Here is a 27,020-nt window from a genome sequence, read left to right as displayed (position 1 = left end):
GTTCCATTATAGGACTCAGCGTGTTGCATGAAAGATTCTGTATTTTACAAGCAAAGGAGTGCTAGTAAAACATGCCTAAATAAATTGAAGACCACATTTATCTAAAACATTATTACTACTTTAATCTCATCTTGTGGCATCCCATTACATTTATAATTATAGCTGATTGTAGAGTCATAACTAGCTAATTTTACTAAATGGGAGCGTTCATGGTATTTAATCCTCTCTCAGCTGCTGATACACTAACAACAATAATATTTAAAAATTTAGCCTCCTTTTAATATTCCATTTTTAATATAAGAAATAACTAAATAAATTGTTACTTAAAATAATAAATATATAATTATTATGAATAAGCAAAACTAAACTTTCCATTTTATTGTGCAGCTTCCTATTCTTCAGGTGAAGATGAAACCTTTTCAAAAAAAAAATATTTCTGAATCATTGCTCAAAAATATAAATTCTTGGATCTAAAGAAGACCTGCATGTTATTTTTTTAAACACTTTATTGAGGAATAATCGGTTTGAAATAAACAGTATGTATTTAAAGTGAACAACTCTGTGAGTTTTGTGCCCAATGAATTCACCACCACATCAAGATACAGAATATTTCCTTCATTTCCAAATGGTTGATTAGACCTCTTTTCAAGCCATTCTTCCCTCCAAACCCATCTCCAGATAACCAGTGATCTGGATGGTATGTAATAGAATCATACAGCATGTCATCTTTTCTCTCAGGCTTCTTCACTGTGTAAAATGATTTTGAGATTTCTTCATTTTATCATGTATAAGTAACCCATTCTTTTTATTACTGAGTAATTTTCCATTTTCCATTGTACATATATTCCAAATTTTGTTTATGCACCCTTAAACAAATGGGCAATTGAGGTTTGATCAGCTTTTAGATATTGTGAATAGAGCTGATATGTGTTCATATGTGTTTGCCTAGTTTGTTTTCCTTATCTTTGCTGATTTTTGAAGCTTGAGATTCTGAGATCTTGTAATAAATATGTTTGATTTGAAGAGACTACCAGGTAAATATCTGAAAATAAAGAACAAACAAAAAAATATTTACTGAACAAAATCTACTAAATCTCAGGAAGACTGAGAATCTATGACATTTGAGCAAGAACCCACTCCTTACCTGCCCTCTCTCGTCTCAGCAGAGCTGAAAGTGCGCTCAGGCAATTACAGGCAGGGACATAGAGATGCTTCTGACCCTGGGTCACAGTCAAAAGCTAGCATGTCCCCTTGATTGTTGTCGCTGCAAACATTACTTGTCCCCTCCAGTGCCACATTGAACAAGGTCTATGCAATGCAAGGGTAGCTAAAACATGTGATGATCTCTACCCAGCCCCCATTCAAAAGGTCTACCCTAAGAATGCCAGGCCAAGAGTACTGGGCCCCAATTCCAGCTACTCCCGTTCTCTTAAAGGACAGAAGTTTTGTGCTAAGAACACCATAGGCTAGTGGCCTCACTCAGAAACCTTCTCCTAAAGCAGGAGTGTCATTCTAAGCAAACTGGACCACTGTGCCTGCTTGTTTCAGAACAGATGAATGCAGGTTTTACCTAGAAAGAAAGTTGTACCATGATAGTGGAGGCCTCCACAGTTCTCTCCACTTGGACTCACTTTATTTAGAAAAACACGTAGTCAATTCAAGCTTAAGTGAACTCCAAAACTTAAAAATATTTTGTATAAGCAATTAAGAGGAGACTAGTGGTCCCATGAGAGTGAAAAGCTACCAGTAGACCAACCACGAGGCTATTTGGTGCACAGGGCCATCCTCAGTAAGTTCAGTTCAGTTTAGTTGCACTGTGCGATTCTTTGCAACCCCATGACCTGCAGCACACCAGGCCTCTCTGTCCATCACCAAACTCCCGGAGTCCACCCAAACCCATGTCCATTGAGTCGGTGACACAATTCAACCATCTCATCCTCTGTCATTCCCTTCTCCTCCTGCCTTCAATCCTTCCCAGAATCAGGGTCTTTTCAAATGAGTCAGCTCTTCGCATCAGGGGGCCAAGTATTGGAGTTTCAGCTTCAACATTAGTCCTTCCAATGAACACCCAAGACTGATCTCCTTTAGAATGGACTGGTGGATCTCCTTGCAGTCCAAGAGACTCTCAAGAGTCTTCTCCAACACCACAGTTCAAAAGCATCAATTCTTCGGTGCTCAGCTTTCTTCATAGTCCAAATCTCACATCCATACATGACCACTGGAAAAACCATAGCTTTGACTAGAAGGACCTTTGGTGACAAAGTAATGTCTCTGCTTTTTAATATGCTGTCTAGGTTGGTCATAACTTTCCTTCCAAGAAGTAAGCCTCTTTTAATTTAATAGCTGCAATCACCATCTGCAGTGATTTTGGAGCCGAGAGAAATGAACTCAGCCACTGTTTCCCAATCTATTTGTCATGAAGTTACAGGACCGGATGCCATAATCTTAGTTTTCTGAATGTTGAGCTTTTGGCCAATTTTTTCACTCTCCTCTTTCACTTTCATCATGACGCTCTTTATTTCTTCACTTTCTGCCAGACGGGTGGTGTCATGTGCATATCTGAGGTTACTGATATTTCTCCTGGCAATCCTGATTCCAGCTTGTGCTTCCTCCAGCCCAGCATTTGTTATGACATACTCTGCATCAGTACAGTCAGTTCAGTTGCTCAGTCGTGTTCGACTCTTTGCAACCCCATAAAACGCAGCATGATAGGGCTCCCTGTTCATCTCCAACTCCCTGAGTTCACCCAAACCCACGTCCATCGAGTCAGTGATGCCATCCAGCCATCTCATCCTCTGTCCTCCCCTTCTTCTCCTGCCCCCAATCCCTCCCAGCACCAGAGTCTTTACAATGAGTCAGCTCTTCGCACGAGATGGCCAAAGTACTGGAGTTTCAGCCTTAGCATCATTCCTTCCAAAGAAATCCCAGGGCTGATCTCCTTCAGAACAGACTGGTTGGATCTCCTTGCAGTCCAAGAGACTCTCAAGAGTCTTCTCCAACACCACAGTTCAAGTACTCGGCATATAAATAAATAAACAAATAAACCAGGTGACAACGTACAGCCCTGATGTACTCCTTTTCCTATTTGAAACCAGTCTGTTGTTCCATGTCCAGTTCTAACTGTTGCTTCCTGACCTGCATACAGATTTCTCAATAGGCAGGTCAGGTAGTCTGGTATTCCCATCTCTTTCAGAATTTTCCACAGTTTATTGTGATCCCCACAGTCAAAGGCTTTGGCATAGTCAATAAAGCAGAAATAGATGTTTTTCAGGAACTCTCTTGATCTAACTATGTGCTGATGGTTGCAGTTGCACTCCCAGCCTGTTCACTTTATGGCCTGAGGTGATCCAGCCCTCAGGTCTACAGGCTCTATGGTCAGATTGATGGCAAACTCTAAGAGGGTTTACACCAAAGGGGACCTTTCCAGACATCTGCTGCCAGTCCCGCAATCCATGTGGTGAGTCCCTGCTGACTGAAGCCTCCTCAGGACACCCTCCAACAAAAGCAGGTAGTTCAGTCAGTTTCCTGTGGAGTCACTGCTCCTTTCTTCCTAGTCTTGGTGTACAAGGTTTTGTTTGTTCATTTAAACTGAAGTCTCTGATTGCCCTAGTCCTGTGGAAGTCTTGTAATCAAATCTTGCAGGCCTTCAAGGTCAGATTCCCTGGGGATTCCTAGTCCCTTTGTCAGGTCCACAGGTTGGGAAGCCTGATGTGGGGTTCTGAACCTACACAACAGAAGGAGAACTTTTTCTCTAGTTTTTGGGTCACTGACCAGTGGGTTTAGGATTTGATTTTATCATGATTGTGCCCCTCCTACTGTCTCACTGTGGCTTCTTCTTTGTTTTTGGATGTGGAGTATCTTTTTTTAGTAGGTTCTGGCATCCTCCTGGCAATGGTTGTTCAGCAACTTGTTGTGATTTTAGTGTTCACAGGAGGAGATGAGTGCACATCCTTCTACTCTGCCAACTTGAATTGGAAGCTGCCTATATCTTTTTGAATTATGGTTTTCTGTGGGGTGACTTTGGAGTAACATAGGTATTAGCAAGATCAGACTGTCATAGCTGCATCTGTGATTGCAAGGCATGAGAAGAGGTGGTATTAAAGTCTCACAGAAGCCTGGCAATCTCTTCAAGACTGAGAACCATGGTGAGGTTTGCCCACTAGATGCTAGAACCAAAATAAGAAACAATCCAAGAAGCATACTGAAAGAGAAAGAAATACCTTCTCTTCTTACATCCTGACTTGTACCTTTATACTGTTAAAGCAGCCATAGACAAAAGGTAAATGAATGAGGGCAAGATTTGCTCTAGAGGCTATAGTTGTATGATCACTACTCTAGAATATACAAAGACTCCACAACAGTATGTTGGGAAATAAGAAACCATTTCTTTTACTGCAAATTTGGCATAATTCATTCTGTTACTTTCCTTATCTAATGAGTTTTTTATTTTGCCTTCATGTTCTGAAAAACAGAACATGTTTTTTCTGGATTTAGTGTTTTCATTTGGTCTTCCATTGTCCCGTCTTTTAGCACTTTAAGGATAGTATTCTATTGTCTTCAGTTTTGAATTTTTCTGGCCAAAATCCTTGCTTTATGTTTTGCTTGATAATATATTTTTTTTCCTTTTTGTTTCTTTGATAGTATTTTTCATCCATTTTCAGAAATTTTATCCTGCTGTCCCTTCATTCCATTTTCTTTCTGTTCCTTTTACTTGGGTTTTTGTGAATTTTCTTGTATCTGCGTGTTTAGAGTTGCTATCTACTTTCAAATAAAATTTGACCATTATAGTTTCTACTATTTTTCTAATCAGCTCCTTTCTAATTATATTTGTAATATTTTCTCAGTTATCATTGAATGTCTGTTAGGTGTTTTTATTTTTTTATTTTTTTTTCATTTTTAACTATGATTGTGTTTGATTTGTTTCAATTGTTTTGTATTCGTTTAAATTTTTCTTGAATTGTTTCCTTTTTCTCATGAATTACAGTCATTTGCTGCTTGTTGTACAGTATCTAAATATGGTTGGTTCATTTAATTTCTACAAAGTTTATATTTTGTCATGGAAGACAGATTTTATAGTAATTACTTGCTTATGAATAGATATGGAAGCATCTTAAGTTCTGTATTTTTCAATGTTATCTGAATTTTATATTTGTAGTATAAGCACACATTCCAGTGAGAATGTATTCTTCTTTGTATATTGAAGTGCATTAGTTGTTAATATTGTGGTTATGTCTTTTGAAGCTAAATTATTGATGGGGGTTGTGGCAAAGATGACAGAGTAGGAAGACCTTGAGCTTACCTCCTCCCACAGACACACCAAAATTGCAACCACTCACAAAGCAGCTATCTATATAAATAACCTAAGGACTATCAGAAAAAATTTTCACATCTAAAGACCTGAAGCAGGAAAAACCATGAGGTGGATAGGAGAGGCAGAGACACATTATAGTCCGGACAGACACCTCTGTGTTAGCAACTCACAAATGGAAGGAGTATCATATGTAGACGTCCTTGCCAATGAACACACAGCTGTTCAACGTCCCCACAATAGGCTTCTAAGTCAAGGAGGTGCTGCATAGGGAAGATAAGCCCTCAGAAAATCTAGCTTTGACAGCCTGCAAGCTTTCTATTCGGAAAAGCTGGAAGGCTGTAGGAAACAGAAACTTCACCCTTTAACTGTCCATACAAAATGTCACACACTCTAAGTCCCAGTACACAAGCACTAATTTGAAAGAGGCATGGGTCAGACCCACCTGCGGATCTTGGAGAGCCTCCTGGATAGGTGAAGGCAACTGAGACTCCCCCTTGGAAAGGGAACACTGGAAGTAGCCATTTGGAAGTAGCCATTTTGAGGAGCTCTTTCTACTGTGATGACATCAGCCTACCAAGTGTCATTTTGGAAACTTAAAACTATCAGTACTGGAGGACATACCGACCCACGCTCAGTTGCAGCAGGTCAGTTTCAGCCCAAACTCCACTGAGCTGTGCAGACAGCAAATCAGGGACCCATCACCACCCCCAGGAGGCCAACACCAGCCTGACTATCCCTTGGCTAAGCAGACAGCTGCATGAGGACCTGGCCCTACTCTCCAGTTGGCCAGTAGCAGCACTACCCACCACCCCTGGCTACTCAACCAATCATGAGCATGGCCCCCTTACCCTCCAGTGGGTTCAAAGCAAATATACAAGGCATAGCCACATAGCCAACTTGGCTGGAGTCCAACCCCACCTTCCAGCATGCCTAATATACTAACTCCTACCATTACAGAAGGGTACATGCATCCCATATGAGGGCAACACTGGGGCCTATGCCTCTGATGAACAAATGAGAGAATGCTTCTGGACCTCATTGGATGTTTCCTACACAAAGTCACTTCTCCAAGATTGAAACTATAACTGATGTTCATAGGAAAATGCATAGAGAACTGGGCAAAATAAGGAGACATAAAAATACATTCCAGATGCTGAAATAAGACAAAACCTCAGAAAAAGAACTAAATGAAGAGGAGATAATCAATATACTCGATAGAGAGTTGAAGGTAATGATCTAAAAGTGCTCATGGAACTCAGAAAGAGAATGAATGAACACAATAAGGATTTCAGCAAAGTTAGAAACTATAAATAAAAATCAAACAGAGCTGAAAAATACAATAACTGAAATAAAATCCACACCAGAAAGAATTATCAGTAGATTAGATCAGAGGAATGGATCAGTGCTCTGAAAGACAGGTCATTGGTAATTACACATGATGACCACAAAAAAAGAAAAGAATTTTTTTTAATTAAAATAATCTAAGAGACTTTGGGGATGACATCAAGTATGCCAACATTCACACTATAGAGATCACAGAAGGAAAAGAGATAAATGAACAGAAAAGTTATATGAAGAAATAGTGGCTAAAAACGTCCCTACCTCAGGAAGGAAACAGACCCCTAGGGCCAGGAAGTATAGCAATTGAAGTTAGATTAACTCATAGATCCACATCAAGACACATTAACATTAAATTATCAACTATTAAAGATAATGAGAGAATCTTAAAAGCAGCAAGATAACAACAAATAGTTACATTCAAAGAAACTTGCAGAAGACTATCAGATGACTTTTTTAGTAGAAAATATGCAGGCCAGAAATGAGTAGCATGGGAGTGATGCATTCAAAGTGATGAAAGGAAAAATCTGCAACTAAGAATACTCTACCCAGCAATGTAATTATTCAGATTTGAAGAAGAGATAAAGATTTTTCCAGACAAATAAAAGCTAAATGGTTAAGAATTACTATATTGGCTTTATAAGCAATGGTAAAGGAACTTTAAGCAGGGGAAAGAAACACCACAACAAAAATGGGAAAATTATGAATGAGAAATATCATTGGTTAAAAAAAAAAACATATAAGTAGTGGATCAACCATTTATAAAGTTATAAGAATGTTAACCATTTATAAATGGTTAACCAACCATTTATAAAGCTATAAGAATGTTAAAAGACAAAAGCAGTAAAAATATTTTATACTCACAATATGTGATAAGGATACCCAAAGCAAAAAGATATAAAATATAGTGTCAAAACCATTAAAGGTAGGACATGGATTTAAAATGTAAGGCTGCTAGAATGCAAAAGAATCCACCTGCTAATGAAGAACATACTGGAGATATGGGTTCAATCCCTGAGTTGGGAAGATCCCCTGGAGTGGGAAAAAGCAACATACTCCAGAATTCTTGTCTGGAGAATCCCATGGACAGAGGAACCTTGTGAGCTACAGCCCTTGGGTGGCAAAGACTTGAACACAACTGAGCGCTGAGCGTACATACATGCACATTCAAACTTAAGAGATCATCCACTTAATCATATGTATAGAAAGAAAGAATGATAGATAGATAATGCTCAGTTGCTAAATTTTGTCTGACTCTTTGTAACCCAAGGGACTGTAGCCTACCAAGCTCCTCTGTCCACGAGATTTCCCAGGCAGGAATACTGGAGTGAGTTGCCATTTCCTCCTCCAAAGGATCTTCCTAGCACAAAGATTGAACCCATGTCCCCTGTGTTAATGTCTCCTGCATTAGCAGGCAGATTCTTTACCTTGAGCTATCTGGGAAGTTAGAGAGATAGATGTTGATATATATATATATAGATAGATAGATATAGATATAGATAGATATAGATATAGATATATGTCATCTTCCTATATATTGTAACCTATATATGCCATCTTCAAGCAGTCTTAATGGCCAGCATGCAAGGACATATACATATCAACAATTCAGTCAATGTTGTCACCTCTTAACTAATTGAAAATAAATGTTATCTGATCATCTCAATAGATGCACAAAATCTTCTGCAAGATTAAACATCCATTAATGATAAAAATGCTGAACAATGAGAGCCTAGAGGGACTATATCTCAACATATTAAATATAACATATGCAGAAATTTCATCCAAAAACTGCAGAATATACTCTTTTCAAGTGGACACAGAAAATTCTTCAGGATATATCACATGCTAGGCCACAAAGCAAGTCTCAGTAAATTTAGGAAGACTGAAATCATAATAAACATCTTTTCTGACCACAGAGATGTGAGACTAGAAATCAAGTATAATAAAATAGCTGCAGAAAAGCTTCAGAGACAAAATCATGTGGAGATGAAATAATTTGCTATAAAATAAATGGTAGATCATTGCAGAAATCAATGAAGAAATCAAAATAACTGGAGACAATTGGAAAATGAAAAACAATGATCCAAATTGTGGGAAGCAGCAAAGGAAGTTCTAAGAGAGAAGATTATACTGGTATAATTCTACCTCTAGAAAGAAGAAAAATCTCACATAAGCAAACTTATACATAAAACAACTTGAGAAAAGAATAAATTAAAAGACAATCAGACTACAAAGTGGGTAGTAAGAAAGAACAATGATCATAGAAGAAATAAATAAAATAGAGACTAAAAAAAATGGAAAAACTAATGAAGCAAATATCTGATATTCAGAAAGATAACAAAATTGATAAGCTTTTAGCCAGACTCATCAGAAAAAAAGAGAGATAACCCAAATCTATAAAATCATAAATAAAATGAAGTTACAACCAACACTACAGAAACACAAATTATAAAACATTACTGAGAAAAACTGTATGCCAATAAAATGGACAAATTAAAAGAAAAGGACAGATTCCTAGAAATGCATAATCTCCTAAGACTGAATCAAGAAGAAATAGAAAATGTGAACAGACTGATTGCCAGTAAATAAATTTAATCAGTAATAGTAGCCTCCCAACAAACAGAATTCCAACGAACAGCTTCACAGGTGAATACTACCAAACATTTCAAGGAGAGTTAAAACCTATCCTTCTCAAACTATTCCAAAAAATAACAGTGTGGAGATTTCTTTAAAAACTGGAAAATAGAACTGCCATATGACCCAGCAATCCCACTACTGGGCATACACACCGAGGAAACCAGAATTGAAAGAGACACGTGTACCCCAATGTTCATCACAGCACTGTTTATAATAGTCAGGACATGGAAGCAACCTAGATGTCCATCAGCAGACGAATGGATAAGAAAGCTGTGCTACATAAATGGAGTATTACTCAACCATTAAAAAGAATACATTTGAATCAGTTCTAAGGAGGTGGATGAAACTGGAGCCTATTATACAGAGTGAAGTAAGCCAGAAAGAAAAACACCACTACAGTATCCTAATGCATATATTTGGAATTTAGAAAGATGGTAATGATAACCCTGTATGTGAGACAGCAAAAGAGATACAGATGTATAGAACAGTCTTTTGGATTCTGTGGGAGAGGGAGGGGGTGGAATGATTTGGGAGAATGGCATTGAAACATGTATATTTATCATATATGAAATGAATCACCAGTCCAGGTTTGATGTATGAGACAGGGTGTTTGGGGCTGGTGCACTGGGATGACCCAAAGGGATGGGATGCGAAAGGATGTTGGAGGGGTGTTCAGGATGGGGAACACATGTACACCCATGGTGGATTCATGTCAATATATGGCAAAGCCACTTCAATATTGTAAAGTAATTAGCCTCCAATTAAAATAAATTTATATTAAAAACAAAAAAACAAACAAACAAAAATTGAAGAGGAAGGAACAGCTTTCAAACTCATTCTATGAGGCCAACATCACCCTGATGACAAAACCAGACAGGACACCACAACCAAACAAAAGGCCAGCATCATGTTTAACATAAATGCAAAGTCCTCAACAAGGTATTAACAAAAAAATTTTGAACAATATATTAAAAGTATCATACACCATTGTCAAGTGGGATATATCCCCAGCATGCAAGTATGTGTCAGTACCAACAATTCGGTCAATGTCATCACCTCCTAGCTAATTAAAAATAAAAGCTATATGATCATCTCAGTAGATGCACAAAAGCTTTTAACAAGATTTAACATCCACTATGATGAAAATGATCAACAATGATGTCTAGAAGGACTATATCTCAACATAATAAATGTCGTATATTACAAGCCCACAGCCAACCTCATACCTAACATTGAAAAGTTGAAAATGCTTCCCCTAAAATTAGAAATTAGACAAGGATGATAAAACAAAAGAAAAGAAAAAGAATCTGTAATGGAAAGAAAGAAAGAAAACTGTCAATGTTTAAAAAAAAAATAATATATAGAGAAAATCATAAAGATGCCATCAAAAATCTATTAGAAATAATATATGAATCAATAAAGTTGCCAGATTAAAAAAAAATATATGCAGAAATCTGTGTAGCATAGTGTTTCTATATACTAACAGTTTCTGTATACTACCAGAAAGAGAAAGTAATAAAAATTCAATTTACAATTGCATCAGAAAATAAGTAGTACACTTAAATCTCATAGAAGATGCTGATCAAAAAAATTGAAGACATCTCAAACAAATGGAAAGATATGCCATGCTCATGGATTTGAAGAATTAATATTATTAAAATGACAATACTATGCAAGGCAATCTACAGATTCAATCCAATCTCTATTAAAATACCAAAGGCATATTTGGACAGAACTGCAACAAATAATTCTAAAATTTGTATGGAAGCACAAAAGATCCCAAATAGTCAAAACATTCTTGTGAAAGATGGGCAAAACTGAAATTATTGTGATCCTTTATTTCAAATTATACTACAATGCTAAGTAATCAAAACAGTATGGTACTGGCACAAAAATATACACATAGATCAGTGGAACAGAATAGAGAGTCCAGAAGTAAGTCCAGGATTATACATCAATTAATCTACAATAAAGGAGGAAGAATATACAATGGGGAAAGAGGCTCTTCAATATATGGTGTTGAGAAACCTAGATAGATACATGCAAAAGAATCAAACTGGTGTATTTTCTCATACCATATACAAAAGTAAACTCAAAATGGATAAAAACGTAAATGTAAGCTCTGAAACCACAAAACTCTTAGAGGAAAACACAGGCAGTAAACTCTTTGACATCAGTCTCAGCAATGTATATATTTTGAGGAGGAAGGATCTGTCTCTTCTGTCAAGGGAAACAGAAGCAAAAATAAACAAATGGGACTGCATCAACCGAAAACCTTTGCAGATGAAGGAGTCTTTGAACAAAATGTAAAGGCAAGCCGACTACATAGGAGAAAATATTTGCAAACAATACATTTTATAAGAGGTTAATATTCAAAATATGCCAAAAAAAAACACACATACAACTCAATTCAAAAACAAAAGTAAACAAACAAACAAAAAAGAAGCAAAAAGCAATCATTTTAAAAGCAAGCAGAGGATCTGAATATCCATTTTTCACAAAGACATATGATTGTCAACAGGCCTTAATTAACCTTAATTAGTATTCTCCTTTTTAAAATATCTAAACTGCTTTCTCTTCCTCTACTGGTTAAACTTTTACTAATACTGTATTATATTAAAAAGAAGACCTGGTCCCACATCATTTTGGTGTTTATACACTTATAAAACCCAGATAAAATATAAAAATGTTTTTTTTTTAATTTAGACAGTTATTTTCTAAAAATAAAATTAAAATACAAACATATTTAGGAAAAATGGCATTCTTAGAAAATTAGGCTTGTTAAGTAGCATACTATGACTGTGACTTTAATGTAGTCTTTCAGTCACCATGTAATTTTGAAAGAATTTTCAAATATAGATCCTGATCTTAAACTGTTTTTACAAAGGATTTTTTTAAATGTATTGAATACTATCATCTCTTCCAATATATTATCTAACTGTTTTGTATTTAAATATAGATATACATAGAATTATCAACCATTACCTCACTTTGAATTTGTGATAGTGGGCATTTGCCATATCATGAAATATACCTACATTAAGAAGCATCATTTCAGTTCAGTTCAGTCACTTAGTCGTATCCAACTCTTTGCGACCCCATGAATTGCAGCACGCCAGGCCTCCCTGTCCATCACCAAAACCCGGAGTTCACTCAGACTCACGTCCATCCAGTCAGTGATGCCATCCAGCCATCTCATCCTCTGTCATCCCCTTCTCCTCCTGCCCCCAATCCCTCCCAGCATCAGAGTCTTCTCCAATGAGTAAATTCTTTGCATGAGGTGGCCAAAGTACTGGAGTTTCAGCTTTAGCATCATTCCTTCCAACGAAATCCCAGGGCTGATCTCCTTCAGAATGGACTGGTTGGATCTCCTTGCAGTCCAAGGGACTCTCAAGAGTCTTCTCCATCACCACAGTTCAAAAGCATCAATTCTTCGGCACTCAGCCTTTTTCACAGTCCAACTCTCACATCCATACATGACCACAGGAAAAACCATAGCCTTGACTAGACGGACTTTTGTTGGCAAAGTAATGTCTCTGTTTTTCAATATGCTGTCTAGGTTGGTCATAACTTTCCTTCCAAGGAGTAAGCGTCTTTTAATTTCATGGCTGCAGTCACCATCTGCAGTGATTTTGGAGCCCCCCAAAATAAAGTCTGACACTGTTTCCACTGTTTCCCCATCTATTTCCCATGAAGTGATGGGACCAGATGCCATGATCTTCGTTTTCTGAATGTTGAGCTTTAAGCCAACTTTTTCACTCTCCACTTTCACCTTCATCAAGAGGCTTTTGAGTTCCTCTTCACTTTCTGCCATTAGGGTGGTGTCATCTGCATATCTGAGGTTACTGATATTTCTCCTGGCAATCTTTTTTTTTTTTTAGGATTATTATTATTTTTTTATTTAATTTTATTTTATTTTTAAATTTTACATAATTGTATTAGTTTTGCCAAATATCAAAATGAATCCGCCACAGGCAATCTTGATTCCAGCTTGTGTTTCTTACAGTCCAGAGTTTCTCATGATGCACTCCGCATATAAGTTAAATAAGCAGGGTGACAATATACAGCCTTGACATACTCCTTTTCCTATTTGGAACCAGTCTGTTGTTCCATGTCCAGTTCGAACTCTTGCTTCCTGACCTGCATACAGATTTCTCAAGAAGCAGGTCAGGTGGTCTGGTATTCCCATCTCTTTCAGAATTTTCCACAGTTTATTGTGATCCCCACAGTCAAAGGCATTGGCATAGTCAATAAAGCAGAAATACATGTTTTTCTGGAACTCTCCTGCTTTTTCCATGATCCAGCAGATGTTTGCAATTTGATGTCTGGTTCGTCTGCCTTTTCTAAAACCAGCTTTGTTCGGAAGTGCAGCGCAAAATATCCTTGAAGGAGAAGGTCCTTGGGAAAATGGCGGAAGGCCAGAAGTACCCAGGCTTTGCAATAGCTGAAAAACATCTCCTGCTTTTAGCTATGCTCGGCGCCAAGATTTAATAATATTAAAGATGTTGCTTGAGAAAATGGGTCATGGGATAAACACCTGTGTCATTTAGAACGCGCTGTCCTTGAAATATCTCTTACTGATTATGTCTTAACCCCGTACGCACTCTGCTGGCCATATACTCTAAGCTCTTTGTTCCTGCTTCTATAAAAAGGCTCGACTGCAGAAATATATTTGTCAGTCCTTGCAAGAGACTGTCCGAGTGTTGTTCTTTCAGGTTTGTCGTTTCCAAGTCGGAGAGAAAATCCCCACAAGTGGCGCCACGAACAGGAACATGAAAGGAAGCCTGAACAAAGCGACGAGCCCTGCAGAAAGAGGCAAGCAGGATGGGACAACATAGCAATAAGATTCCTGTCATTTCTATAATGCATCATTTTCTGAAACAAAATGGTATTACTATTTCAAGAGATCAATTGAACGGTTGCTATCATATTTTACTGGAACAATTCATGGTTCCCAGAAGAGGGGACACTCAATCTAGACATATAGAAAAGGGTTAAAAGTAATGTTTTGCGAGCATATCGGCAAGGGTTACATGGTCACTCATACGGGCTATCATAGAACAAATTGAAGGGCATAACGTTGATTTGGAAGTAAAGACTATTCAGCCCTACATGAATATGAGCTTAAGGAACAAGATATGCAAGGTGCTTTGAAATATAAGAATGTTATGCTCAATCAGACACAATCCTTAGAAAAACAACTTAGAGACATATATATACAGGATGTGTCAAAACTGAAGCCACTTAGAATGGAGGTCATTTCATTCAATGGACAGCCCAAATCTGAGGTTTTTCCTTCTGCTCCACCTGTAACAGCAGTTGCTAACTTTGCTCATACTAATCATTTCACTTCTCCTCAGGAGATACCTGCTTGTGCTTTTGCTTTCCCAATACAGTTTAATCAACCTGCCCAAGGCCAAAATACATGGGCTAATCTAGATTTTGGCATGTTGTCTAGCTTTAAGAAAGCATGCATTCTGTATGGACCTACTTCTCCTTACTGTGTAGAATTCCTCGGAGGATGGGCTGATCATTATATGCCATATGATTTTTTTCAAATAGCAAAGATGGTTCAAAATCTTCAACAATTACTTTAATGGCAAATATGGGTTAATGATGAGACCCAACAAATGATGATTGACCAGCAATCTCATGGTAACCCTTCCAATTTAACCTATGATATACTCACTGAAACAAGAGCCATGACCTATATGATTGCACAATTAGCTAATATTAACCCTCAGATGTTACATTTCATTAAAGAAACTGCCTACAAGGCATGGGCAAAGGTTGATAGCATGAACTCTGATGGTTCATTTGTTAAGATTATTCAAGGACATGAGGAGGAATATTCTCAATTTATAGGGAAATTAAAAGATGCAATCGAAAAATCTATTAAGGATGTGACTTTACAAAATATTATTTTAAAACAACTTGCTTTTGAAAACACTAATGAGGAATGTCAATCCATGTTTAGACCAATTCGAGAGACTGGCTCTCTTATGGAATATTTGAAAGCTTATAAGGATATCAGATCTATGTCCCATAGAGCAAAATTGGTGACATTAGAAACCTTTATTGTACAGAAAGCTGCTAATGCCAAATGTTTTAACTGCGGGAAGGCCAAACATATGAAAAAACAATGCCACCTGCCAACACAGGCCAAAAAAAAATACTACTACTTCTAATAAGAAGAGACCCCCAGGAGTATGTCCAAGATGTAAAAAGGGGTTCCATTGGCTGAATGAATGTCATTCTAAATTTGATAAGGATGGAAACACATTGACCCCCGATGCACAACAAAAACAACAGGGGCCATCATCTAGCCCCGTTACAAAAGGAGGACTCAATGTTATGATGCTACAAGCAGCTACATCTAAGAGTGCTTGCATTGATATACCTAGTCCTTATGACATGAATTAATGGAATTATATAATCCCCACAAAATTCCCACCGGATATTATGGCCCAATTCCATCCGGGACGGTGGGACTAATTTTGGGACATAATAGCTGCACAATGAAAGGTTTAATGGTATTAACCGATGTTATTGATGAAGATTATAAAGGGGAAATACATGTTATGGTAAATGTTGTGAAAATGGGGAATATATATTTACAAAAAGGGGAACATTTTGCACAATTATTACTTTTACCATATGTCAAACCAATGAAAGCATCTGATAAAATTCGGCAGGGAGGCTTTGGTAATACCAGCCTTGCTGCTGCACTATCCACCTTGTTAAAGGAACATCAGAAATCCATGCTCACTTTACACATACAGGGAAAAAATTTCACAGGCATGCTAGATACCAGAGCTAACATTTCAATCATTAGAGTGGAAAAATAACCCCTTGATTGGGGTAAAATTGTGGCTCCTTCTAGACTACTAGGAGTGGATAAAACTAATGTAATAAAAAAGAAATCAAGAAAATGGCAAATGTTGATAGATCTAAGAAATATTAATAATACTATAAAGCCTATGGGGCCTTTACAACCTAGATTACCCTCCCCTTCCATGGTACCAAAAGGCTAATCTATAATTATTATTTTACAAGATTGCTTTTTTACTTTGCATCCTAAAGATAGAAAACGTTTTGTTTTTTCAGTTCCTTCTAGAAATCACATGGCTCCTGTTAAAAGATTTCAATGGAAGGTTCTACCTCAGGGAATGATGAACTCTCCTACCATTTGCCAATATCTCATATCTGTTTTATTACAACCCATTAGAGATAAATATCCTACTGCTTTCATAATTCATTACATGTATGATATACTTCTCTCCATGGAATCTGAACTCTGTTTACAACAGTTATATAATGAAGTTACTATTACTCTTCAAAATCATGGCCTGCTTGTTGCACCAGATAAAATTCAATTGAAAGCACCCTTTAATTATTTAGGACATGTTATGGAAGAATCTAAAATCAAACCTCAAAAATCTCAAATTTCTGTGCAGTCTCTATGCACGCTGAATGATTTTCAAAAGTTGCTAGAAGATATTAATTGGCTACAGCCATCTGTTGGCATCCCCACCTATGCCTTACAAAATCTATTTAAAATTTTAAAGGGATCCCTTAACCCTAATAGCCCTAGGCAGCAAACAAAAGAGGCCAGAGAAGAGCTAGCCTTAATGGAGGAACACATTCAACAATCTTTCTCAACTCGGCTAGATCATGATCAACTGGTTTCTTTATATATATTCCCCACTGAACATTTGCCCACTGCAATTATAGCTCAACACAGCCCAATAGAATGGATATATTTATACACTAAACAGTCTAAAAAAATCGTATCATATATTGAGAAAATAGGGCAATTAATTGTGTCAGGGAGAAGCCACGTACAAATTTTGTATGGATTTGATCCATATACAATACACGTCCCCTTGACAAAAAAAGGAATTGCAAATTGCCTTACAGTATAACCTGACCATGCAAATAGCATTAAATGATTTTCAAAATGTTATCTCATTTCATTTGCCAAAAGGAAAATTATGGGACTTTCTACAATGTACTAAATTCATTATAACTAATATCATTGCATCCCAGTCTATTTCCAATGCACCCACCTATTTCATTGATGGCAACAAGAAAGGCATAACAGGGATTGTTGGCCCTAATATCAAAGAAAATTACCCACTACCTATTCTTCAGTACAAAGAATTGAATTGTATGTTTTATATGCTCTCTTGTCTCTTCAACCATTATCCTTCAACGTATATACTGATTCCAAATACCTTGCTTCCCTTTTTCCTGACTTTGTTACCGCCTTTTTATATAATCTAGATGAAGAATTATATACTCTTTTTTCACAAACTCAAGCCTTAATTCACTCACGTATGGAACCTTTCTCCATTGAACATATACGTGCTCATTCAGGTTTACCTGGCCCTCCGGTTGCAAGAAATGATGCCATTGACAGGCTCATAGCTCCCGTCTTTACATCTGCCAGTGACAAACATGCTAATCTTCATACCAATGCTAACAGATTGCACTCTAAATACCATATTCCTCTCACTGAAGCAAGGCATATTATTAAAACCTATGATGTCTGCGCCCCTCTGCACTTACAAACTACGATTTCAGGAGTTATCCCCCAAAGCCAACAGCCTAATTCCCTTTGGCAGTCTGACTTCACTCAGTGCTCCCTAGGAAAGTTTTCTTTGCTTTTTGTCTCAATAGATACATTTTTCCAGCTTTATCTGGGCAATACCTGTCTCTTCAGAATCCAGCAAACACTCCATTTCCACACTCTTACTCACCTTCCCCATTATGGGGATTCCTTCAGTCCTGAAAACAGACAATGGACCTGCATTTACCTCGCACTCGTTTCGTTCATTTTTATCAGAATGGAACATCACACACATTACAGGAATGTGTGAGGGTACACATTATCCTATAATCCCCAAAGCCAAGCCATTATTGAAAGAGCCCACCACACCCTAAAAACTCATTTATTAAAACAGAAAGGGGGAATTTATAATAGGAGGTACACTTCTTATCCTATGAACCCTCAATTATTATTATCTTTAATTCTTTATTCCCTAAATTTTTTAAACTTAACAAAAAATAATTCTGACACTCATGCAGATAGACATTTTGCAGAAGACAAAAACAGCAAATTAGAAATCAATACACCGATATGGTATAAGCAATTCAATCAATGGCTGCCAGGAATCTTACGACTCCTAGGCAAGGGTTATGGTCTTGTCATTGCAGATGGAGAAGAAATCTGGGTTTCCCTTCGCCCTGTCCGTTACTGAGAAGGACCCCAAGACTGGACTCCCTTGGCAAGTGATGAAGCTGACGCGAAGGGTCTCGTCAATGACCTTGAAGGAGCCAACGAGGAAACGCCATTGTCTGAATCCTTACCTGACATGGGTTCAAGTGAAAAACATGACTCGTCAGGCTGAGCAAACACTGAAGAACACTGGAACGCCTATGACTCCAGATAAGCTGTTTCTGGCAATGTTAACTGTTCTTTCCTGTTCCTCTGGGGTAAGTGTGGAATATATTTATTGGACATATATACCTAATCCACCTTTGTTATCCATAGTGGATTGGGTTGACAAGGCCCCTATGGTATTCACCAACGATAGTCTGCACTTCCCTGCCCCATGGTCAAAGCAGGGGTCAATTCATGAAGAAGATGAAGGAAAAAAGATAAATGTTTCAATTGGATTCGAGACACTACCTATATGCTTCGGAGTTCACTCTTTGTGCATGACTATATTCCCACAATGGTGGGCTTACTCGGTACACAATGTTTCCGCCTACAGTATAGGAATGTTTGCAACTGCATCCTTCCTCTTAAATGGTTCTGAAAGACATTATCCTGGACAAATAGCTAACTATACTGACTCACTTTTCCAGCCTACAGAACTAATATGTGATGCTGTATCTTGGAAAAAGAAACAATCAATTCAACCACTATATTGGTCTAACTGCCGGGAACAGTTCGGGATGGTTTCTATCAAACAACAAAATCAGTCCATATTCAAATTCGTGGATTGGGGGCCCAATGGGTTATTTGTGAATTGCTCTGAGGAGCAAGAAAAAAATCATAGCTGCTCGTGGTATCATAGAGTCAACACATGGGGATTCCATAAGACCAATATTGGCTTTTGGACTGATAAGGATGTATTGTTAAATTGGTATAATGGAGGGTTATCTCCACCTTGGCCCAGAATTATAGTCCCTGTTATAGGACCTGAACAATGGCATATTTGGAAGATTCCTGCTGCACTGGAATGCTTTGCCAATGTACTGTGAAGGCTTTAAAACCCCAAAACTATAACTTTATGTATAATAGTACAGGTTATATCCAATCCTGTGTGCACCTCCCGTACATGTTTATTGTAGGTAACTTTGATATAGATATTTCTGCTAAAATTGTTAACTGTACAGCTTGTGCTTTATATACATGTTTAAACCATACTATTTCTTACCACAACGCCAACGTCACTATAGTCAAGCAGAGGTCTAAACTATGGCTTCCTGTCAATTTAACAGAGCCATGGGCCGACTCTTTATTCCTTTCAGTTCTGCTCAGAAATGGTCTGAAAAGGTCGAAGTGCATAATAGGGTGGATTATTGATGGCATTCTTAGTCTAATATCCATTGTTACAGTAGGAACCCTGTTTGATATGGCATTACACAATTCTATACAAAATCATGATTTTATCACTGTATGGCACAACGACTCTCATGATTTTTGGATTCGACAAGCCCAAATAGATCAGCAATTACAAACACGAATTAATGAGTTACAAGCTGTGATAATCCACTTAGGAGATCAAATGCAGCAACTGACTTTCCAAACACATATACGTTGTCACTGGAATTTTATGTCTTTTTGTCTGACTAACATGCCTTATAATACACTGAATATCCTTGGGATAAAGTTAAAGCGCATTTTCAGGATCTCACAAACAACTCAAGTTTAGACATCAATCTGTTGAAACAACAAAATGCTAATTTTCAAGTTGAGGTACCTAAGGAGTTGTACAGCACTCAATTTTATGATACTTTAACTAAAACCCTATCGTCCCTAGACCCAAGAACTTGGTTTTTATATATGTATTAATCACCCTACTTTTTCTGTCATTGATTATAGGATACAGATGTCTCTATTCAAGACTCCAAGCCTCTCACAATGGAGTCCAACTAGCAGCTACCATGCTTAAGCTAAAAACAAAAGGAGGTCATTTAGAACGCGCTGTCCTTGAAATAGCTTTTACTGATTATGTCTTAACCCCGTATGCGCTCTGCTGGCCATATACTCTAAGCTCTTTGTTCCTGCTTCTATACAAAGGCTCGACTGCAGAAATAAATTTGTCAGTCCTTACAAGAGACTGTCCAAGTTTTGTTCTTTCAGATTCATCATTTCCAAGTCCCGGGGAGAAAATCCCTACAAGCTTGAACATCAGGAAGTTTAGGGTTCACGTATTGCTGAAGCCTGGCTTGGAGAATTTTGAGCATTACTTTACTAGCAGGTGAGATGAGTGCAATTGTGCAGTAGTTTGAGCATTCTTTGGCATTGCCTTTCTTTGGAATTGGAATCAAAACTGACCTTTTCCAAAATTACAAATTGAAATGGGATTTTTTTTAATCATAAGTATAATTTACTACATAACTTAAAATATTTACTTATCTAAAACTTTCCTCATATGCAAACTTTTAAATCTCTTTTCTATGCTTACCGATATGTATGTTGAGATAATGCCATAAAGTTTTTCTTTGTCAGTAAAGAAAATAAAGTCCAGAAATATTTCCCAAAGAATATACACAACTATAGAAGGAAAAGTTCCTTGTATTTGGACTATTATTAAACTGTACCTGAGGTTATTTCAGTCCTTATGGACAACAGCCCTGGAGTCTATACTTATGTCTCCATAATTGACTTCACGATTACCCCTCTCCCAGTGGAATCCATCATAGAGGATGAGTAGAAGCTCAATGCTAAAATACTCTTGAAAAAGGTATCAGAGATTTAAAAATAACTGAGGCCGTTAAAAACACCACTTTTGATTCACTAGCTCATGATCACAGATTATAGACAAAAGGTTGCTATGATCTTTAAATATCCATAGTTATCCAGTTATCCTTACTTTAAGACATATCAGGTACACTAGAATTCAGGAAAGGGATTTTCTTTATGTATATCACTGAAGTTTCCTTTCTCTGTCTAAAGGGTGAGATCTCTTGAATTGATGCAGCCTTGGTAGAAAGTTGTTCATTGTGGTATAAGGATTGGAATATTCACCAGCTTCTCTCTTTGCTTTTAAAGAGAGGGCCAAGTAATTACGACATTTTTTAAAATTAAATGACGATTAATGCAAGTTCCACATTTGTAATGAAGCAATTAAAATTCATGTATTTGAAAGAATGACTTTGATATGAAAAAAGGAACGTATGTTTAGAAGTAGAGTTAGAGAACTTTATCTACTCAGTGATTTTTTATTTTACTTAATTTACCAATATTGTCTAATCACATTGTTTTCAAAGATGGCTCCAATAACAATGGAAACTAAATATATTGAGGTAAAATAAAATAAAATATTTCAAATATTTTTAATACTGTCATGTAATGACACAAATACTGACTTAGCTATCATAATGGCTATAAACACTACCATAGAGATTCCCTGCAATATGCTTATTTTAGATAAGATGTAATACTCCTAATTTGGGTAAGATAATTTTTAACAATAAATATAGCAAGAATAGAAATTCAGAATGTGAGTAATCTTAGACAATAAAATATGCTAATTTCTTACAGAAATCCTTGCCAATGTATGATTTAAATAAAATAACCAAATAACTTCTTTCATTGTTTAATGGAATAACAATTCCTGAAGTTTAGTAATATCTAAATCCAAATCATGCATCTTATTGACGTTAAAATTGTTTTGTATACCTTTTCTGATTAAGAAGTAAATAATGTATAGCTACATTTAAGAGCATATTGACAAATTGATGACTCAAAGTCGCAATTTCATTTCTTTTGCCTCCCAGCAGTTGTCTGCCATGGGTGACAGGGGAACAAGCAACTACTCAGAAGCAACTGACCTCATTCTTGTTGGCTTCAGGGTCTGCCTGGAAATAAACATTCTCCTCCTCCTGCTATTTCTGCCTATCTACCCCAGGATCCTTCTAGGAAATGTTGGCATGATGGTCATTATTATGACTGACCCCCAGCTGAACACACCAATTATTTTTTCCTAGGCAACCTCTCCTTCATTGATCTCTTCTATTCTTCTGTTATTGCACCCAAAGCTATGAGCAACTTCTGGTCTGAGAGCAAGTCCATCTCATTGGCAGGCTGTATTAGCCAGTTCTTTCTCTTTGCTCTCTTCATTGTGACTGAAGTATTTCTCCTAGCAGTCATGGCTTATGACCGCTTCATTGCCATCTGCAACCCACTCCTCTACTCTGTGCAGATGTCAACACATCTCTGTGTTCAGTTGGTGGCTGGTTCCTATTTTTGTTGGCTGCATCAGCTCAGTTCTTCAAACCAGCATGACATTTACTTTATCCTTTTGTGCATCTCGAACCATTGACCATTTTTACTGTGATGACCGTCCACTTCAGAAGATTTCTTGCTCTGATCTCTATATTCATAAGTAGGTTTCTTTTTTCTTATGCAGCATTATCATTTTGCCTACCATAATTGTCACTATTGTGTTAGATATATATATATATATATATATAGTATCCACAGTTCTAAAAATACGCTCCACTGAGGGGCGAAAGAAAGCCTTCTCCCCTTGCAGCTCTCACCTAGGAGTCGTGAGTGTACTCTATGGTGTTGTATTTTTTATGTATCTCACTCCTGATACATTTCCTGAGCTCAGTAAAGTGGCTTCCTTATGTTACACCCTAGTCATTCCTATGTTGAGTCCTTTCATTTACTCTCTGAGGAACAAAGATGTCAAAGAAGCTCTGAGAAAGAGCCTAGAGAAAAGATACTTTAATTCTCTTTTTACAGTAATGTAAATGAAAGTCCTGGAAATTATAACAACTTGGGGAAGCAACTGATTAAAAAGTTGTGCCCATTGATCTTACAAATATTTAATCATAAAGTTTTCATTTATTAGAATTCCATGAGAGAGGGAGAGGGTGGGAAGATTTGGGAGAATGGCATTGAAACATGTAAAATATCATGTGTGAAACGAGTTGCCAGTCCAGGTTCGATGCACGATACTGGATGCTTGGGGCTGGTGCACTGGGACGACCCAGAGGGATGGAATGGGGAGGGAGGAGGGAGGAGGGTTCAGGATGGGAAACACATGTATACCTGTGGCGGATTCATTTTGATATTTGGCAAAACTAATACAATTATGTAAAGTTTAAAAATAAAATTAAATTAAAAAAAAAAGAATTCCACGTATTTACAGCTGAAAAGTACATTTGGAATATGATTTGCCTGTTTGATTCAGAATGGAATGACTTTCTCTGTGCTTCATCTTCATTTTGCTTGCATTAGTAACATGTGTTATGTGGATATAAATATACATGGTAGAGGTAGCACAAGCTAATGTAATAAGCAAATGAAATATCATATTTTCTGAAGAAATCTTTGTGAACTCTTAGTGAGAGAATCACTCTGCAGTGCACAGCCTGAAGGGTGACATGTAAGTAACTCAACTGCCCAGAGGCTAAATGAATTTATTTCATGGTTTCTCTGACATGAATAATTGTATCTCCCCATCATTTGAATATTAATTAATCTGATAAATTATTTTTGGATATCCTTCCTTTTTACAAGAAAACTGTAATAAAATAAACAAGTAAATTTTATATTTTGTTGACACTTACTCCTTGGAAGGAAAGTTATGACCAACCTAGATAGCATATTGAAAAACAGAGACATTACCTTGCCAACAAAGGTCCATCTAGTCAAGGCTATGGTTTTTCCTGTGGTCATGTATGGATGTGAGAGTTGGACTGTGAAGAAGGCTGAGCGCCGAAGAATTGATGCTTTTGAACTGTGGTGTTGGAGAAGACTCTTGAGAGTCCCTTGGACTGCAAGGAGATCCAGCCAGTCCATTCTGAAGATCAGCCCTGGGATTTCTTTGGAACGAATGATGCTAAAGCTGAAACTCCAGTACTCTGGCCACCTCATGCGAAGAGTTGACTCATTGGAAAAGACTCTTCTGCTGGAAGGGATATGGGGCAGGAGGAGCAGAGGATGACAGAGGATGAGATGGCTGGATGGCATCACTGACTCGATGGATGTGAGTCTCAGTGAACTCCGGGAGTTGGTGATGGACAGGGAGGCCTGGCATGCTGCGATTCATGGGATCGCAAATAGTCGGACACGACTGAGCGACTGATCTGATCTGATGTGCCTTAGTGAGAATTCTTTTATCAATCCAATACTTATTGAATTTTTATGTACTCTTTGCCCTATAAAAATTCCTAGGCATAAGTAATTTCTCTACTTGAGGTCACAGTAATTGAGGGGAAAATATCTGACTAGAGAGCTAACATGCCATATGTTAAACCCAGTGAATACAAGCAAATATAGAAATACGTATAGAGTGCAGTCTTTAGAGATGAGTGATCTAAATGATCAAGGAAAGTTTCAAAACTTCCTGAAATTTAGTTTTTTATTTTAATGCACAAGAGAGGGAGTAAGAGAAACTTTGAAGGAAATTCATGGAACTCATACAGACCTATATAACAAGACAAGGAAGATTTCTTTTATTCTGCAGGCAGCAGGGAAGCACTGTGGATAATGCATATATATGGAATTTAGAAACATGGTAAAAATAACCCTGTGTACGAGACAACAAAAGAGACACTGATGATAGAACAGTCTTATGGACTCTGTGGGAGAGGGAGAGGGTGGGAAGATTTGGGAGAATGGCACTGAAACATGTAAAATATCATGTATGAAACGAGTTGCCAGTCCAGGTTCGATGCACAATACTGGATGCTTGGGGCTGGTGCACTGGGACGACCCAGAGGGATGGTATGGGGAGGGAGGAGGGAGGAGGGTGCAGGATGGGGAACACATGTATACCTGTGGTGGATTCATTTTGATATTTGGCAAAACTAATACAATTATGTAAAGTTTTAAAATAAAATAAAATTAAAAAAATAAAAAATAAAAGAATATATTGTGTTCAAATTTGTATTTTAGAAAAATTGCATTTTAACTTTGGGTAGCTAAATATTCATGAAAGAAGAGAATCACAGAGAGCCTCTGATTATCCAAATGAGAGGTTATCATTGTTTTAATGACAGCAGTCTTACATGAGACAGTGAAGAGAGGGAATATCTTTTAAACCATGGATAAACTAAGCTGAATATTGGGGTGGTTAATAAAATGAGGTCTGGTGGAAGATAATAATTATTTCAATGTTTAATAATCTCTTACTGGGAAAATGCTGCCTCATAAAATAAGGAAGAAAATATGATTAATAATATTTAACCATTAAGAGTTAAGAAAATAGAACTGCCTTATGATCCAGCAATCCCACTGCTGGGCATACACACTGAGGAAACCAGAAGGGAAAGAGACACGTGTACCCCAATGTTCATCGCAGCACTGTTTATAATAGCCAGGACATGGAAGCAACCTAGATGTCCACCAGCAGATGAATGGATAAGAAAGCTGTGGTACATATACACAATGGAGTATTACTCAGCCATTAAAAAGAATACATTTGAATCAGTTCTAATGAGGTGGATGAAACTGGAGCCTATTATACAGAGTGAAGTAAGCCAGAAAGAAAAACACCATTACAGTATACTAACACATATATATGGAATTTAGAAAGATGGTAACAATAACCCTGTGTACGAGACAGCAAAAGAGACACTGATGTATAGAACAGTCTTATGGACTCTGTGAGAGAGGGAGAGGGTGGGAAGATTTGGGAGAATGGCATTGAAACATGTAAAATATCATGTATGAAACGAGTTGCCAGTCCAGGTTCGATGCACAATACTGGATGCTTGGGGCTGGTGCACTGGGACGACCCAGAGGGATGGAATGGGGAGGGAGGAGGGAGGAGCATTCAGGATGGGGAACACATGTATACCTGTGGTGGATTCATTTTGATATTTGGCAAAACTAATACAATTATGTAAAGTTTAAAAATAAAATAAAATTAAATTTAAAAAAAATAATAAAAAAGAGTTAAGAAAATATTCTCAGAACTCAGACTGAGCTTTCAAATTCTGCTTTTGCCTATGTGTTCCAAGGTCAACTGTCTTGACTTTGCAGAAACTCTGGTTTCTCAGTTTAATATACCTGACTATCCTTATATAATATTTTCCTGTTTAAAATATCCAATCTACTTTCTCTTCCTAAACTAATTAAGCTTTTACTAATACTGAATTGTAATAAAAGAGAAGCTCTGGTCCCACATCATTTTTGCTATCTAAACACTTTAAAAACCCAGATAAATTCTAAACATAATTTTTAAATTAAAAACTGGTTTTTAAAAATAATATTAAAGTTAACTTATAAAAATATTTTAGAAAAATGACATTCTTATCAAGTTGGGCTTACTAAATAGAGTAGTATGTCTCTGATGTTAATGTAGTCTTTTAGTCACACTGCAGTTTTAAAGGAATTTTTAAATACAGAGCCTAATCTCATAAGTATTTTTGCTAAAGATATAAAGTTAATTGTATGAATGCTATCTTTCCTTCAGTATATTTTTTAACTGTTTGGTATTTAAATATAGGAGAACAGCATTAGCAACCATAATCT

The 27,020-nt window shown here is 37.1% G+C and overlaps 2 pseudogenes; both read left to right on the top strand.

The window, feature by feature from the left end:
• Positions 1 to 18,685: 18,685 nt before the first annotated feature.
• LOC112584327 lies at positions 18,686 to 20,475 on the top strand (annotated as a pseudogene).
• Positions 20,476 to 22,258: 1,783 nt separating this feature from the next.
• On the top strand, positions 22,259 to 23,287 carry LOC102403529 (annotated as a pseudogene).
• Positions 23,288 to 27,020: the final 3,733 nt, after the last annotated feature.

Source organism: Bubalus bubalis, chromosome 4 (genome assembly GCF_019923935.1).
Source record: "Bubalus bubalis isolate 160015118507 breed Murrah chromosome 4, NDDB_SH_1, whole genome shotgun sequence".
NCBI lineage: Eukaryota > Metazoa > Chordata > Mammalia > Artiodactyla > Bovidae > Bubalus > Bubalus bubalis.
The sequence above is the reverse complement of the archived record's forward strand: the minus strand, read 5'-3'. Positions and strand labels throughout refer to the sequence as shown.